Genomic DNA, 18,103 nt, shown 5'->3' with positions numbered 1-18,103 from the left:
ACTGCAATTTAATTCCAGAGACCATCAGATGTCTGTCAGCTGTAGTTAGAAATGTTGTGAATGGCACAAGAGAGAGACAGAGAGGTGCTTTGGTTGAGGGTTTGAAAGACCTGCTACAACTGAACTTATAATAGGACAAGTTTCCTCCATCCATTTTAGTTTTGTCATCTAAGATAATTGTTTAGAGTTGTTTTAGAGATTTTAAAAGACTTAATCATGATGTTTTGTAAACAGGTGATGAGAGTGTTTATTCAACTTTTCATTATTTTTAATTGCTTCAGCATTGTTTGCTGCTTCTAACAGAAGAAACTTGACGTTGTTGTCAATACTGTAGTATCTACTACACTGTGTATGCTACTAGTTATCACAAAATCCAGACTTTGTGTGGACTTTGTAACAGAAATCCACTGCACAACCCAGACAAAGCCACCTTTTAGGAAGTTTAGCCCTGTGGGCAGTTTGGACATCACAGGGAAGGAAAATGGTTAGACCTCGACACATCCTGTTCATTCTCATTCCCCAGGAGTTTGTCCGATGCAATCACATCCACTGGCAAGGGATGCAGTTACAGAGGGATTCGGTCTCATTCCATGCTAGGACAGAATTGTTCTTCTTTCCTGACAAAATATTTTGGGGCAAAATTGTGCTGCATAAACAAGGGGAATTTGTTGCAGTTACAGGGTTTTTCTGTCCTTGATGGACACATACCAGGCAGGTGATGATTAGACCCAATTGTTATATATTATTCCAACACTTAAAAATTAATACCTGTGCACTCAGTTTACTTTGTAACCCACTCATCTCTTTTAAAATCAGTACATAATGGAGCATTGCTACATTTTGTCACAACTTAGAGTTTTGTCACATGCAAGGGATTTAGGGCACTGCTGCCACAGACGTAAATATGCACAAACTCTGCATATGCTGTTGTTTGGCTAATGGAGTATTTGGCCCATCCTTCTCTAAAACAGGCTATTTTTAATACTAGCATATACATTCAGGATGTATTATAAAATTAAAATGGATTTGGAGGTATGGTCAGTGTTCTGCTGAGCATGATTACAACAGGTCTAGAGGGTCTTCTGAATTCTGGAGTTTCCCTCCTCAAAAAGGTAAATAATACAAAGAAACAACTCAAAAATAGTCAACTTCTTATTGATTTAGATAAAAGGACAGCTGTGAAACTGTGCCATTGATTGATACAATTAGACTTACTATTCCAGTTGTGCTACTCTTTATTGCCATAGGTTAAAAGCATCACTGAGATTTTATGCACTGCAGCACTCACAAAAGTCCTAATTTGCTGTATTAGTCAATCTGTTGGGGCTTGTGGGGGTTTTTTGAGGTGTTTTTTGTTTGTTTGATTGGTTTTCTTTGACCTGTGTTGATAAAAGGGAGTACTTAACCTTATTCTAAAATTTAATGACACTACTGTCTGTTGGGGTGTCTGTTCTCACAACCATTGGTGCTTTTTGCCATGTTTCAGTGCTTTGGGAGGGATGCACTGTTTATTCCCTTGCAAGTTTTAAATCTTTTTAGCAGTCAGTATGTTTTGTTTCATTTTGCCTGCATGCAGCTCTCCAAAAAGCAGTGACAACCCAGCGTGAGCTTGTCAGGGGCAGAAGGTGAATTTGCAAACCACGTGAAGGCATGGAGGAGAAAATTACGGCATATAGATTCCTAATGATAAACACACCGAAAGCGTCCTCAAATTATAAAGCAGTGTGGTGCATTAAAGCTCTAATTTGCATTTTGGCTAAGGCGTAGCTGCATTTTTGGACTATCCCTTTAATTTGGTTCTTTTAATTACCTGCTGATGAGTTCCTGTGGTGGAAGCAGCAGGAGCTGTGCCTGCAGCAGTTTCCTGGCATAGTGGTTTCTATCAGACAGAGCAATGGGTTTCCTAAGGTTACTTTGAAATCTGGGGTCTCCCGCTGTAAACCAGCAGACTGACACAAACAGGAATCTAATTAAAAAGTCAGAGATATTGAATAAAGCTCACAAATGCCATCTGTTCAGCTTTTCAACCTGAAATTAGTCTATGAATTGCAGTAACAAGTTTGATTGTTCCTGCATTTTTGTAGCTGAATTTTGTTACAGCAGCCACCCATACAGGCAGACTTGTGCAGGCTCTGTTAGTGTCAATAACTGCTTGGACCTCTTGAAGTATTCCAGCAAAGTATGTTTGGGCAATAGTGCTGGATTAAAGCTTAATCTCATGAGGAAGGCATTGATACCCTGCAAAGGCCTTGCACTGATTTACTAGCCTGGAGAATGCCTGGAAAGGGGCAGCACCCCATCTGTAGATTTTGCAACAAATTATTCCCAGGTTAATGTAATTAAAGCAAGGCCTGACTATTTACCTCCTCTGCAAGTGAAAGTGTTACTCACTGGTTGAAGGAGAAAATGCCAAACAAGTTTCTGGAGTGAGGAGGGAAAAAAAACTCCACCAAGTTTGTGATAGCATAATCAGGAAGCAAATAAAATGTGAAAAGAAGACCCATAAATGTTTTGATGAGAACTATGGAATGGAGTAATCTTAAAAACTCTTTCAGTAATATGTAATGTTGGTGCCAGCAGTGTGCATTCAGCCTTCATACAAAAATGAAATAGGGACATTGCAGAAAGAAATTTGGTGGCTATTTGGGCAAACCCCTGTGTGTGTAATATACAAGAGGAAATGTTTCAAAACCATCTGAGGAAGCAGAAGAAAACTTTTGTGTTGGATGGAAGTCTTGTGGCTTGCAGTTAAGTTCTGTATCCAGGAAACAATTTCTTATTGACAGACATAAATAATGGATAAACTTAGTAATTTACTAAGAAACTGATTTCCTAAGAGAATCATTCTGGTGTGTGCATTTTTTGCATTATCTCATAAGAGATATATAAGGCCCTAAAGTCTTCAAGGTACAATAAGATTACTGTCTCCAAAGCTAGCTGTCTGTAGTTACTGCCTACCCTTACTTGCTAGTTGTGCATTGCTTTCCCTGTTTCCCTGGTGTTCTCTGTCACAACCATGGCCTGCACATGCCCATGCATATCCACAGCTGGTCTACACCATCAGCAAGGACCACCAGCCTTACTAAAGATGCCACTAAGAAGTTAGGCATGCCTGACAAAGTTTAAGAATGCTAACCTCCATCCACAGGGCAGCTCTCCCTGTTATGTGTGTTCAGTTTGACACCTCTGTGAGCTGGCACTGCTGACAGAGTGCTGGGATGAAAGGATCAGAATGTTACCTTTTCCCTGTGGAGCTGTTGGGACTGTGGTGCGTGGACCATGGTACCATGGGAGGGGGAACACTACTTCCCAGGGGATCACACAGGGTCCTGACCTGTGACCCTGCTGGCATAGTTAGCAGTGTGTCTGCTCTCTGCAGCAGAGATGTAGCTCATCCATCATTCTGGAGAGCCCATCCTCCCCTCTGTAACAGGGTGACAGGCAAGGTGTGTGTTGGTAGTGCAGCTGATATACAGAGACAGTTACCCCAAGGTTTTCCTGGCCTGAATGGCCAGGCCTTCAGTAGAAACAGTGATGCCTTGTGTGTGAGCACTGGAGCAGAAGGAGTATTTGTGTTTAAATTTCTCTGAGAGGCATTTTACTGAGGTCCCTGTTAGTCTGGATAGGTGCTTGTTGTCCCCCCTGAGCCTTAGCTCTGTCATCAGCAGTCTGTGGGCATCCTTGCTCAGTGTTCTCACGGCTGCTGCTCCTTGTCTGCTCAGAGATGTGCATCCCTGATTGAGGGTGGACTCTCATTTATGCTCCACCATTCCTGTGTCCTGGGAGATCTTACCGAGTGATCTATTGGTGTATTGTCTTCTACCCTGATATATCAGAGAGGTCTCTTTTTTTTTTCTTAAAATGATGAACATCAAATATTCCCTGCAATCACCAGGTGAATTTGCATATAGAGTAGTCTCTTGAAAACCATGTTATACTTTCGTATTGGAGAATGACATTTTAAAATCATTGACTGTGTAATACAGGATAATATTAAATAGGATAGCAAAATGATCTTGGAAACTGGAGATCCAGAAAAGAAAATCGTGGGTAGTGGATACTGAGAATCTTCACTTCAAAACTGAGTCAGTATTTCTTCTTAGTATGCTCATGCCTTGCAAAGTTTAGATGTTTTATAAGAGCATTGTGGACAGTATTAAAAATAAATTTACAGGGGATTCCATTGCTCTAAAGGCTAACATTTAAGAAAACATTGCCTCTTTGTATTTGCTGTTGCAAGCAAGCTTGGTGCTTAATCCAGTGTAAATGTTACATGCATTTATGTGAACTGAAATTTTAATTACTGTTCTGCCTGCCTGTTGTTGGCATGGAAAAATAATTATTGACTGAATTGAATAGAACAGGTGCACCAAATTTGAAGTTTTTATAAACTCAGTTTTAAATACTTTTTATTTTTCAGAAAAAAAATATAATGCATAATAATTCACTAGTACTGGAGTTCACTGTAATTCCCTGTAGTGATACTACTCTGGTAGATATTCTACCAGATTCCTCTGGTAGATATGTCCAGTGTTACAGAAATTGGTTTTCAGATGGGCTGGGCCAGTAAATGTTGCCTCAACTTACGCATTGAGGCCTTAGGTGAAAACTGTGCTCTTCATACATGGATACAGATGCTGTTTAGGTTGCCCAGAGTGGGTAGTTTGTCTATAAATAACAGTTGTCACTGGAGTCCAGTATCTCATAAAAGATATTTGGCCTTTAGGTATGTTTCTCACGTTGGCTTTATCGAGCCATTTGATTTCCAGAAGCGCTGTTCCTTTGAAGCCTCTGCAGCATATCTGAAGAGGTGACAATATAGTTGCAAAACACCCTTTGACTTGGGACCAGAGCCAAATGGTGCCACCCACTCTCCTGCAAGATCCCTTGCACACTGATCAGTGAGGAACTTACCTCAAACCTTGAAAAAACCCAACCAACCGAACAAAAAACCACCAAGGCCACCGCAGTTTTAGGAAGCGCAGTGCTCTTGACTGATTCACTGCAAAACTGAGTTTTAATGCTGTGGATCTTTTCCTGCACTATTAAAATGCAACTGGTGCAAGAGCTCCTGTGTTGTGTTTTGCTGGGCATGATCAGTGGGAAGGGCAATGTCCAAAGCTTTGTCACAGGGAGTGATAAATCAACTACCCAGGCACTGAACTTTCAGCTTGTTGGCATAGTAGGGGGAGTGGCAGAAATTGCATGGTCGAAGACATCAGAAGTAGTGGTTAAAGCAATCTTATTTATTATTTTAGTTTTCTATCTCCAAGCCTTTTCTGTTTTCTGAGTTGGCACAATGGGTGAAATTCTATTGATGTTAGTGGGAAGTTTGGCATCAGCTTTAACGGGACCAAGATTTCACCCACAGTGTTTTAAGGTAGTTTGAGCGTTAATGCAGCATTTGTGTATTTTACAATTCCTTGATTTGTAGGCAATAGCATAAGTATTATGTATCTTTCTTCAGTTACCTTAAGAAAATCGTGCTTATTTTTGCAGTAGGAAGTTTCATATAATTACAGCAAATTTTGTACTGATTTTTCTCAAAACTTCCTAACTTCCTTTTTTTTTGTTTTAGTGGTGTACAGGAAAGGGAGTTTTTACTGGCAGACTAACTAACTTAAGAGAAAAATTAACAGTATCTTGACTTAAGTTATACAGTCATAAAACAGGTATTATTTATGAATAATGAAAACGCTGGAAGAAAACATCTGTCTGAGTAAAAAAAAGTGTTATGGAATGACATGGATGTTCTCCTGATTGCAGTCTTGAAACAGGTGTGCTAATTCCTTTAGTGGATAAGAAAAAAGAATTAGGAGAAATAATTACATTTAAAGTCAGTGTAATCCGCTTGTGTAGACCCCTGTGTATTCAAATTGGTGTAGAATAGTTCTGCTCTATTTTCCATAGAAAATAATGTTCTGTGGATTCCTCATAGATTCTTAGCCTATGACACCAATGTCAGATGTTTTTTAATATACTGTAAAGAGATCTGCGTATGCAACTTCCAAATATATAATTTTCCATTGAAAGGCTGTATCATTAAGGGTGGGTGGGAATAGTAGAATATTGAATAATAATGAAATAGTATGCTGAGATATTTCTTCATTTTCTTGCTATTTTTAACTGGTAAAATTTACTTGGATGGAAAGCAGTTTTCTATACTGTGCATTCAGTTAAACCCTTATGAGGTATGTCTTAGCATTCCCTTAATAAAATTCATGTTAAAATGTTATTGAGTTCATCTGGTTTCCAGGATGTGGTCTTCTGTTGCACATTGGCAAACCTGACTGAAACACAATTATTTCTTTGCATCTGTTGATATCTTTCTGTAACCTGAATTAATAAGTGCTGTTGAGGACAGGAACTGATTTTTTACTCTATCCATTACCTGACACAGTTGGAGCTCGCGGGAAGGGAACAGATGCTTTTGAGCCTTAGCAGAATAACACATGCTAACAGGATGTTATGTGAACTGTGCTAGGGTTCGTTCATAGAATCATGGAATGATGGAAATGTTTTGGTTGGCAGAGACCTTTAGAGATCACCCTTAAAACTCTACCCCTCTACAATGAGCAGGGACATCCTCAACTAGATCAAGTTGCTCAGAGCTCTGTCCAAGCCTGGCCTTGAATGTTGCCAGGGATGGGGCATCTACCACCTCTCTGGACAATCGAGTGTTTCACCACCTCATCATAGGAAATTTCTTCCTTATATCTAGCCTGAATCTGTCCTTTAGGTCAGAACAAATAGTCCTCGTCCTATCAGTGCAGGACTTGCTAAAGTCTGGTTTCATTTTTCTTATAAGCTTTCTATTATGGGAGAGAAAGAAGAGAAAACTTTGGCATGAGGCTCACTGCAACTTTGCCTCCATATGACCTTTTCCCCAGCCATTACATGAGCCTTCACCACGTATTAATCTTCAGTTTTCTTGTTTTCACAGCCGTTGCAGGCCTCCCCCATCTGTCCATACCCACCGTAGATGAACCATGGCAGGACTGAGCAGCTAGTACCCAATAAAGCATATTTCCAGGTCACAAATAACCAACTATTCCATACCTTGTTGCCTCCTTCATCCTTTTCTCCTCTTGGGACCCAGAAGCCTGGGAAGAGGGAAGCCTTTTTGGTGCTTGTTCATTCCTTGCGTCAGCAGCATCTGGGTTGTTTCAGGAGCTCAACAGATTGCTGTACTAGAGCTTAGGAAATGATTGTAAGATGTCTGTGTTGGTTTATTTCCTGTGTGTCATTTCCTGTGATATTTCTACAGAATAGCCCTTTCTGTTGCACAGACATAAATCACCTGTGCCATAATGATTCCATAGAAAATGGAGCAGTGTGTTACCCACGCAGTGAGGCTGCAGTGCTGTCTACTAATGCTATTAAATATGCTTTATGTAGTGGTAGATTTCTGGAAAATCTAGAGTGAGATCCTGTGGGAGTAACAAAGTAACAAATTTATGGACATTTGTGTCTTATTTTGTGATAACTCTATATGTATTTCTGTCTTTTGAAATGGTTTTGGAACAAGTTGAATTTTTAGCTAATGCATGTATTCTCTAGCTTTTACACACTGTCATTTCTTTACTGTTGCCTTTGTCCTCACCAGAATATTTTTCATTTCTTCTTAATATAATGTGAAATTAGATCAAAGTATTAGCAAATAGCACAGGATTGGCTGTATACCCAGTACCTAAGACTCAGTATTTATCCAGACTATATATAGCTGATTGATTAAAGTGGTTTCAGGTTTTGTGCAAGTCAAGAAGCTATTTATGTGTGTTGGAATAAAAGCCATAGTGTTGAACAAAGTTTTGATTATTCCCAGAAGTTGGAAATAAAAAGTTATTTGATTTCCAAGACTTCTGTAGGATCAGTAAAGAAAGATGTATAGTAAAATCCAGGAGATGAAGGGTGGGTTTCCTAAGTTCCTTGGACTTCATGGGGAAAAACAGAGATAATTACAATATTTTAAAAATTAATATATTGTGAGTCCAGAAGTGATCACTGTGATAATCTAGTTTGATTTCCTGGATAACACAGATTGTGTGACCAATTTTTTTTCTTTCTAAAGAAACATTAGTTCCCATGTCTTTGTTTAAAAAAAAATACCTCTATGTATGAAGCGATAGATTGCTGTATTTCTGCAATTTCCCCCAAACCTTGTTTCTGGTGCTGTTGGTGAGTGCTGGAGGCTGACTCTCCTAACTGGACCAGTGAGCCTGGCCCACTGTGTCCTCTTCCAAGTTCCCAAGCAGAATGTGATGAAATAAGCAGTATATAGTACTTTACCAGCTCCTGCTTTTCTGCATGTGTTTTGACAGACAATGCACCCCATGAAATCCTTTCCTGCTAAAATAGTGATGCAGCCTCTAAGAGAAGATGCAGCAATAGTGCTTAGGGGAGCTGAGCCCTGTTCCCACCTTGGCCATCATTCTGCCTGGAGAAACTCTCTTGTCCATGCACCCATCCCTCTTCTCCTTGTCTTTCCCCCTGCCTTTGGCTGAGGATAATGATACCAGCACAGCACTTCTGGGTTTGTAAATGAAAACTCCCATTTGTTATGATAATATGCCCTGTGTGATTGTTTAGATGTACTTTGCCAGGCAGTAGCAGGTGGCATTCTGCAGCAAATAGCCTGATTTTTTAACTAGTTATCATAGCAGAAAACCGTAATAATTTCCCTAGACAAAGCCTTGGCATCGCTGAACACTGTGAGTGGGGATTTTACCATGACCAAAGCAATCTGGGTCAGCTCTCATCCACTGCTGCTTTTTTTTTTGTTGTTGTTGTTGTTGTTTCTCCCTCTGACCTTGGCAACTTTGAAGAAGATTTGCCCTCCTGGGACAGAGATGCCAATGTGATTGTATTGCTGAGTGTTGCCCCCTGCAACAAATGGTTGGGGTTGTTAACAGTCCTGGTCAGAACCATTTCGTTGGTTAAAATGTTGTGAAATTTTAATACTGAGGTTTTATAACTGAAAGGATTTGGAAACCTTAGTTACAGAGTCACTGCTTCTGTCTAGACTGTGGAAAGAAAAGAGTGAGTGTTACACTGTGAAGTGGTAGCTCAGTTTTTGGCAAGAAGTAACAAAATGTCCTAAGAAAACTGTCTTTGTCATGAAGATCAGTTCCTATATAAGTGTACAACTGTACTGTCAGCTAGCGGATGTTCATTCCAAACACTTCTACCAGGAGTGTATGGAAAATTTATACTGTGGATTTGCCCAAAATATAGTCTAAATCTAAGAAGGGTATTTTAAAGCAAATACAATATTAAAAATTTTCAAAGCCATTAGTTTTAAACTGTGCATTATTTATATGGAAAATATTGCTTTTGCCTATTTCATGTAAAAATTAATCCAACCTGCTGCCACTTGCAACAATCATTTTTTTGTTTCAATTTGGCACAGAGAATTACTGGACGCTTTTAGCACCATTGTAAGGGATAATGAGGTCATTTTCCTCCCACATTGCTATTTTTTGCTAATTTGTCTGTATATGTAACCCCCCTAAAGTAGCTTGGCCTTAGCTGTCCTTATGCTTAGAAAGCTTTCCATGACATCTATACAAAAGTTTCCTCAGTGAAAATCAAGCTGATTTATTTCTCATGTATTCTTGATGAGGCTGGCCAACAGCTGATCCAAAATCTTTATACAAGCCTTTTATATACTGAGAGAATGTTCTGCATTTCATTTTTGTTCTCTTTTTCCAAAGAGGTTTGTCCTTCCTTTTTTATTTCTTCAAAGTGTCATATGTCTTCTTTTTAACTAACTGGACAAAGTAATTCTGTAAAAGTTCTAACAATATTGATGAAAGAATTATTCTATTTGAACATTCTAACAAATGAAAGAATATTTTATTTTTGTTTAAATATTGCTGACTCATACTGTTCAGTGGCTGTATCTCTTTAGTTGTAGTGTCATTCCTACTTTCCTCATGCATACCTGAAAAAAAATACTAAAATGAAAAAAACCCTAACAACACAGAAGTTATGATTTGCATGAGGAGAAGAAATGTAAATTAATTGCTTCTTATTTAAGGAAACTGTTTGATCCACTCTCAAAGCTCATTATTTTTTTCCGTACTTGCTGTCATCATTATTTTTTATTCTGTGACTTGTTTGTAAGGCATGATTTTCAGCCAAATAGAAAAATGTAGACTTTGTTTTGCTTCATAGTTGCACCAATGTGAAAAATACAGGATGGAGCTGTTGTTTTTCTGGTGAAGATCAAGAATGTGCCACATGTTCAGAGGACCTTATCACCTGAAATCAGCAACTTAATGTGTAAATGCACAGGGGGGATATTGCTGGCTAAAGAAAGGAAGATGGTAAATGAATGAAGTTACAAGAAGTTGTAACACATTATCTGTTTAGTTGGATGATGGGGCTTACATTTCTGTACCAGACTTCTACAAATCAAATCTCCCACCTTGCACTTTTGAGGAGGAGAGTGTGGCTTTAGGATGTTGTGCTGCTGTAGAGTTTCCACAGGAAAGTGCATTCAGAAGTTTTGGTTAAGACAATAAATAAGAGCGTTTGGAGACAGGCTGTGCAGTATGGGCTGTGTCAGGGAGCAGCACTGGTCCTGGGTGGGGTTCCTCATGGAGCTGCAGCCCCTGCCAGGGCCTGCCTGGGTCACCAGATAGCAGCCAGGAGCCATTGGAACATCTGCAGGAAAGGGTTCCCTCCCAGCCTTGCTCCTCTGATGCTGGCATCTGCTGGAGTGCCAGTTGGAGGGGCTGGGCTGGTGGGAAGATAACTCTCTTTGGAAAGGGGAGTGCCCAAATACATAAAGAGTTGTCTTTTGAGTGAGTTACTCTTAATGTCCTTGGAAAAGGCTGTGGCCTTCTCCCAAGTTCAGACCTTTGAAATTGTTGCAGAAGGGTGAGGTTCAAGGAGTGCAGGCAGGGCAGGCAGGCAGCACCTTGCTCTGTTCTCCTGTATGACACACTTCCATGATGGTTTGCATCACCTCCAGAGTTCCTCTGCTCCTCTCAGCTGGTGGTTAGGACGTGTTTACACTTGTCCTCTCGATTTTCGAGGTGACAAACATCCATCAACTTGGGTGTCATGAGTGCATTTAGCCTAGGAGACTTTCTGAAGAGGGGAGACAGCTAGCTACAAATGACTGTTGTAGAGGAGAACTGATACTGACTTATTGTCTGATTTCAGAGCATCAGTGCTACCTCCATAATAACTAGTTTGTATTCATGCTGCATTTTGTTTTCTTTAATAAACGGTTACAGTGAAAGAAAACCTAGCTGTGCAAAGACTGCCCCAATCTAGTTTTGATGCCATGGCACAGGTGGAATAAAGAAATGGAACAGAAGTCGAAGTTCCACTAGCGGGGGTGGGCAGAGGAACTTGGAAACCCAAGGATGTGAGTGGGAGAAAGCAGGGTGGCAGCATGGCCATCTGTCTGTCTCGCAGGCATGGATCCAGGACATCCTCAGCTCTCCTTATCTGGGAGATTGGTAGCAGGCAGCTGTAGCAGACAACGTTGTCCATCTCCTATGGGCCAGGTCACACAAACTGTGAGAGTGATGCAGTGAGAGAAGGGAGTGGGGGTGCGAGGCAGGTGTGATGTCTGGGCATGTGTGACAGAGCAGCTCCCCTTTGACAGAATCAGACCCCACCTGCAGCTCATGTTCCTGAGCATCTAGCTTCAAAATAGTCCCTGCAGTAGAAATCTACTCCAGGTGAAGCAAGTGGGGCGTGACCTGACATGGATAACTGGATGGGTTTTGGGGACTCATTATTGGGCTGCAGTCAGAGCAGGAGTAGGTAGCTGTGGAGTGGGGTGTATAGCAGTAGTTGTGTAGTATATAACATTTGTGATGTTGGTGTGAGAATAATGGATGATAGGAAGAGGAGAAGTGAGGGAAAAAAGAACTAGAAAAAGAATACAGGAAGCACAGGAAAGAAAATAAATATACAATGTAGTTTATGTTTTATAATTACTTGGTGACAAAAAGGTAACTGAGATTTGTCTTTGAATGAGAGACAGCTCTTGTATGTAATTTGGACACCTTGATGGCACCCCCTCATTGCTCAGGTTGTAACATACCTACCTGGATTGCTATACCAGGTTATATCCATGAGGTATAGAAACTATTTGAATTTTCAATTAGGCTTTTCCTTACAGAAAGGTAGTTTTTGTGTAGTAATGCCTGTATGCAGATGTTTCTTATCTGGGAAAAGGAAGTAGCAAACTTATTTCAAGTCAGACAGGATGCACTTATCTGGTGCTGTCCTTTTTTCAATTACTGCAAGATGTGCAGCTTGTCACTGAAGAGGAAAGGCTTATTTTCAGAAAAAAAGTAGCAGTTGAAAATGTCAATGAGTTATTTGAATTAAAAAACAACAAACCTGAAACAGCCACGTAGAATAGATTGTATCTCATATTTTCATGGCAAGAGAGGAGGCATGCATATGTTCCGAGTGCAAGAGGAGAACAGTTAATATTGAGCACCCTGCTATCTCTGACACTTACTGAAAAGGGGGTGAGTTGGTCTCTGAAATGTCTGGGTCATTCCACTCACTGCAGCAGGACCTTGGAGTACTATTTAATTTACTAAGTTAGCTCTGATCAGAGAATGTGAATCCCACCATCTTGCGTGTCGCTGTAGGTGCCCAGCACACAAGAGCCATCTGGTGGGTGTCCAGGCAGTGCTTCTGCAAGGTTTGGATTGTGTGGCAGAGCTGCTGTCTCTTGAGTAGGAGGGAATACTGGCTCTCGTGCACTATTCAGTTGCTGCACAGATGGAGTCAAAATGGCATCTCAGGCTGACTTCTCCATGGTTGTTTATGGCTTGTAGCGGTTTCAGGAAACCTGCACTACTAATGTTGCTGAAGTTCTTGGATAAAGCCATTTCTGTCATTTCAGGAGCCATTGTTCTGGTGTGTGAAGGGCTGCAAAGCATTTGTCTGATGCAGGGACAGCACAGCTAAGATGTAGTGGATTTGGGGTTTTTTTTAAGCTTCAGTTTCTTATGATGTTTTTGCTTTGTGATTTATCACTCTGTACCTGTTACAGGGCTTAATCAGTAGAGTTTAATCAAAGCTTTAGGTTAACAGAGATTTTTTTTTCTTTAAGAAATTTGAAAATTGCCAAGGTGTCATGTTCCAATGGGTTGTTTTTATAGACCACAGCAGCTTGTTGACGTGTTAGTAGCAAACATAAGTCTGCACACAGTGTCAAGAACCTGAAGATTAGAACAGATCCCGAAAGTTCATACATTTGTGGTGGTCTCAGAAGAGGAAATCTCTCCCTTTTTTAATTACAAAAAACTCATCTAGTATTACTATGCACTGCCTTCCTGCAAGTTATTCTCAGTGGCAGTACAATTATCAACATTCAAAGTGATAGCAAAAACCTTCCCCCAGCATTCCTGTGAAGTTGTGAATCACGCTTCTGCTGAGGTGCCTCTTGATAGACTGCATGAACTATTGTAGAGATATTTAAGATGGATTATAGTATGAATGTGAACACAGTGTAAATTATGAGTTATATTTGATTTGCAGAATATGTTATGACTAGTGAACTAATGCTGTCACAGAGAAGGGCTTACCTGTTGTATTTACAAGAGATGGTCTTGTCCAGTTATCTGGCTGGACTTGCCACACCTGCTTGTTAATTGAACTGTTTTAACAACCCCTTCCAGGCAGATTAAGTAATATTCTTTTCATTTGATGTTGGAGGAGGTTAATGTAATCAAAGAGGCAAAACAGTGGTATTGAATCTGGTATTTGAAGGCTGGAGCTGCTTCCTTCATAGGCTGGATTTTTAAAGTCATTATTATTTCATTTGTGTTTACCACTTTTGTAATTATGGTTTCTCAAATCTAAGTCCTTTAAAGTGAAATTAATCTAAACCCAGAATGTAGGTGGTTGTTGTAGGACAGTGATGTTTACTCATTTACTTGCCCAGAAGTGGCAGTGTTCAAGGCTGCCCCTGCTGCCTGCTGCAGCTGCATATTTGAGCAGGCATTCAGGGACTGGATGTTTCTTCTGAATTGTTTGGAAACTGACATGGGCATCATGAGTCTGAACAGATGACATGGCTTTATAATTTACTGCTATGAAATACTGATCAAAGTGATAGCTTTAACTGTTGCAGGATGTGTCTGTGTTTCTCCCTACCTCCTAAGATCCTAGAGCAGGATTAAATGATGTATTATGATGCTCAGAGGCACAGTATTTGGTTGGTGGGGTATTGAGTCTTCAGCTCTTATTTTTCATAGACTGTCTGGTTTAGAGTGCAGTTTCCAGGATGTTTTTGTGCAGCTTGGATAGAAGCCTGGGGGGGTTGCTGGGCCATCTCCATGGTGCAAGAAGTGCTGGAGGGGTAACAAGGTGTAGAGGAGCAATGCTGTCCTCAGAGTGGTCTGACAGGCATCTCCCTTGCATTTTGCTGCAGTCAGGAGTTGGACATCTGCTACTGTGGCCATGTTGCTTCTAGGCCCAGCCTGGGGAGGTCTGCACTGTGCCAGCAGCTTCTGCTTTCCTTTGCAAAAGCCAGCTCTTTGGTTCAGGTATTTGTGCAATTGTGGCTGTGGCTGTACCTGATGTTCAGCTGGTGACCATCCTTGGCTTGGAGGTTGCTGCCTGTTCCTCGAATTGACCTGGCTCCTGGCCCCTGGGAACCATGGTCCTCCTGCTGTGGGGCTGCTCAATCAGACTGCAGAGGAACAGAGAGGAGGAGAGGCAGGGAACAGCATTGAGCATCTTTGTTTAGAGACATCTATGTTTCAATGGAAATTGGACTTGAATGTTGTTGCACATATGACTAAAGGATGAACAAAAAGTACAGTTTTATTCTTTGTGGCATAGTTTGTGATGCTGCCAGAGGTGAACATGGGCTCCTGTTGCCAAAGTGAACACATAGCAGGAGCACAGCTGTGTGGTCCCTGGGAGCAGCAGGTGAGTGCTGTGCCAGTCACAGGGCTTGGTGCCACCAAGGGCCTGAGGTTCAGCTGTCTATGTGTCTCAGCTGGCTCCCAGGTCACACCCACAGTCTCTTTTCTCTTTCTTCATTTCCTCTGTCTCTTCATTGGTTCTTCCTCTCTTTCTCAAGTATATGGGCACAGGTGTTTGTTTTATTGATTGGTCTTTTTTTTGCAGGCAATGGGCAAGGTGCTGTTGCCCTTTCTGTGGACTGACTCGAAAGTCAGGTTCAGAGAGTGTTCTTCTAGCCCTGCTTGGGGGGGGGAAACTTCAATCTTAGTACCTTTTGATTAGGCAATACTATCACCATCACTGATCAGCACAAGGCTTGACTGGTGGGCTGCATCCCCACACCAACTGGGGAAAATGGCAAGTCCGCCCCAGCACAGAATATGCTGTTTTCTTTCATATATTATTCGTACTTCACAGATCTTCCTCCTGTTCTGCACCATGCTGTTTTGTTGTCATGTGTTCTTCTGACTTAGTCAAATGTTTATGTGTAAGACTTGATTAGTTAAAGCACTCAGGCAAAATTAACTGAAGTAGAGCTTGCCTTTTCCAATGGCAAAACAAATCATGAGGCAGTTTGAGTGGATCCAGTGTTTATCTTGCTCACAAGTGAAGGGTCAGATTAATACTTGGCACATTGTTATGGTTTACTTTCCTTAGTGGTTTTGGATGCATCAAATGCCTTAATATATAGCAGGCACCAACAAAAGCTAGCCAGATCAGTTGAGTGACTCCGGCAACAAGTTTCCAGGGGACTGTGGACCGCCTTTAGATGCCTGTTGTATGTATTCAACATACATTTTTCCTGAGCTTCTCACCTGGCAGCTGGGAATGTGTTTTGCCTCTGGTTAACTCATTCACAATCTTGCTGCTTAAAGGAGGGCATCTAACTGGCAACATTACCTCTGTTATCATGTTACCTCTGTTATCATTGCTACTCATTAACTCTCGATAGCACTAATTGTTCTCCTCTAGTATTTTGTGGCGCGTAACTTATCTGTCAGCCCAGTCTACCTTTGAAGCAGAGCACTCCAGCTTCTTCCCTCCCCTGGGCATAAGCAAGACAAGAACCAACCCCTCCCCAAGGTGGGGAGCAGGGGTCCCTGCAAGGTAGGCATGAGAGGATTTTCTCCCTGAAAAGGTTGTGGCAGGTCTTCAGCTGAAGGCCGCCTAGCCTTGTGCCTACATGCTCCCCTTCATTCTTTCTGGGCTTTCCTCAGCCCACCAGGGCAGCCCCCAGGCCCAGGGAGAACAGGGAGGACATGTTACCTCTGGTCAGAAATTAGTAGTATGTGTGTTTTTTTTTAAATATCAAAACAAGAATTGCAGTGGGACAAATCTGTTTGGAAACTGTCCTGGCTATAAATGTGATCCTAGGTCTCTGTTGCCTGTGGGATGTACCATGTCCATTTCTCACCTCTTTTTCATATGAAAGTAGCAGACTGCATTTTTATTCCACCAATTTATTTCAATCTTTGGAAAAACAGAGATCTCTAGCTTTTTTTTTTTCTTTTTCACTTAAGAATTCAGTGGAACAGTGTTTTTGTGACACCGATCATGAACCAAGCTGAGCATTTACCTGCAAACATCTGCAGAGGTTTCTGGTCCCTGTGCCTGTTGCAGGCTCAGTATCTGTGTAGACATGGATTATATAGAAGTAGGTTTGGGTAGGACTCTGCTGCCTCGAGTCCCTGCTGGCCACTGGGGATGCAGCCAGCACTGCTGCTTGGTCCTGGGGTGACACAGCTGTGCCCTCTGCCACCAGGGTCTCAGGGCTTACTCCTGGGATGAACCCTGAGAAAGGGCAAACCACCTGGGGTTGGTCAGGTCAGACCCTTAAAAACTCAGGGGGTGGCCTAGGCTGTAAATTCCAGTTAATAAACACTCTGCTTTAGTGGTTGAACAATGCACGAGGCCTTTAAAAATCTTTATTTGCCATCCCAGTTGTACTACAAGTCCGTGTCACCTTTCTGGTTTTATTTTCTTCTCTTTCATCCTCAGATTATTCCTGCAAACAAAGAGGAAATAATTCTGACAATCCTTTGTCAAAGGTAGCTAATAAAACAATGGAAGGATGTAGGCTGAAGCATAAATGGGATATTGTGGCAGATGTAGATGATTATTAACCAGCCAATGTTTCCGCAAGGGATTCTAATCATAAACACAGCATGGAGTGAATCTGGGTATATTAATAGCAGAGGTTTTATGGAAAATCAGAATGTGGGCTTTTTTTTAAACATTTCATTTCCTGCTTTAATTGATAGAGTGTGAAGCTTTCATGCAAATAATTTGGAAAAGATTATTTTGTATCTCTGACATTAAGTACATGATACAAGCCAGGAACAACATGTTGTAGAAGGGTCTCTTGAAAAGGATTCTTCCAGTGATGCTTTTTTAAAGATGTGACTACTGACAGATGCTAAAGTCAACAGTATAAAAAAGTCAAGTGTCTGTGGTAGAGGAGTATCTATTTGTGTCTGTGTAACCTGGGTTTTAATGTGACTTTGCGAGAAAAACAAAGATATCAGAGACATCATTATGCTGCAAAACTTTTAGGCTCTGCTTCCAGTTGTATCAAATGTCCTCTTAGTTTCAGTTTCATATTGTCCTGTGTTATGTTTTGAGAAATAAAATGCTAGGTTTGTACTGTAATCACTGGTTTAGAGTTGAAATACTTAAATGTACACCTTTCTGCAGCTCTGCTACAAGTTTGGTCCATCACTCTCCTTTTCTGAAATTCTGAGGAGAGAATAAAAAGGTTAAACAGAAATCATCCAAGTAGAGTGATGAAAACTCTTCTTGACATGTTATGCCTCAGTTCTGCAAATATTGATTTCTAATACCATTTGCAAGCATCAACAGTTTATTTGTCTTACAGGAGCCGATATTTTTGAAGTGTAGAGCGTTGCTTACAGTGGGATAGAAAATGCTGGGAAAGGAAATATCACTATGCTGTAATAATACATTAAAAAGACAATATAATTGTCAATGCATGTGGTTTTTCTGTAATAATTTGTACTCTACCAGTGTCAGCCATATTTCAGAAATATTTTGAAGGGAAGAACTCCAGGTTAAAATTTGAAAATAAGGGAAAATAGCCGAAGTTTAATCAAAAGATACGGACAGGAATCAGTTTCTCTGCTGGTCA

General features: G+C 40.9%; 1 protein-coding gene across 4 annotated transcripts in view; it reads left to right on the top strand.

The window, feature by feature from the left end:
• Positions 1 to 18,103, top strand: part of TIAM2 (TIAM Rac1 associated GEF 2) — a 135,721-nt gene that overhangs the window by 647 nt on the left and 116,971 nt on the right. The window lies entirely within an intron of this gene.

Source organism: Geospiza fortis, unplaced genomic scaffold, assembly GCF_000277835.1.
Source record: "Geospiza fortis unplaced genomic scaffold, GeoFor_1.0 scaffold162, whole genome shotgun sequence".
NCBI lineage: Eukaryota > Metazoa > Chordata > Aves > Passeriformes > Thraupidae > Geospiza > Geospiza fortis.
This window is presented reverse-complemented; position numbering and strand designations above follow the sequence as displayed.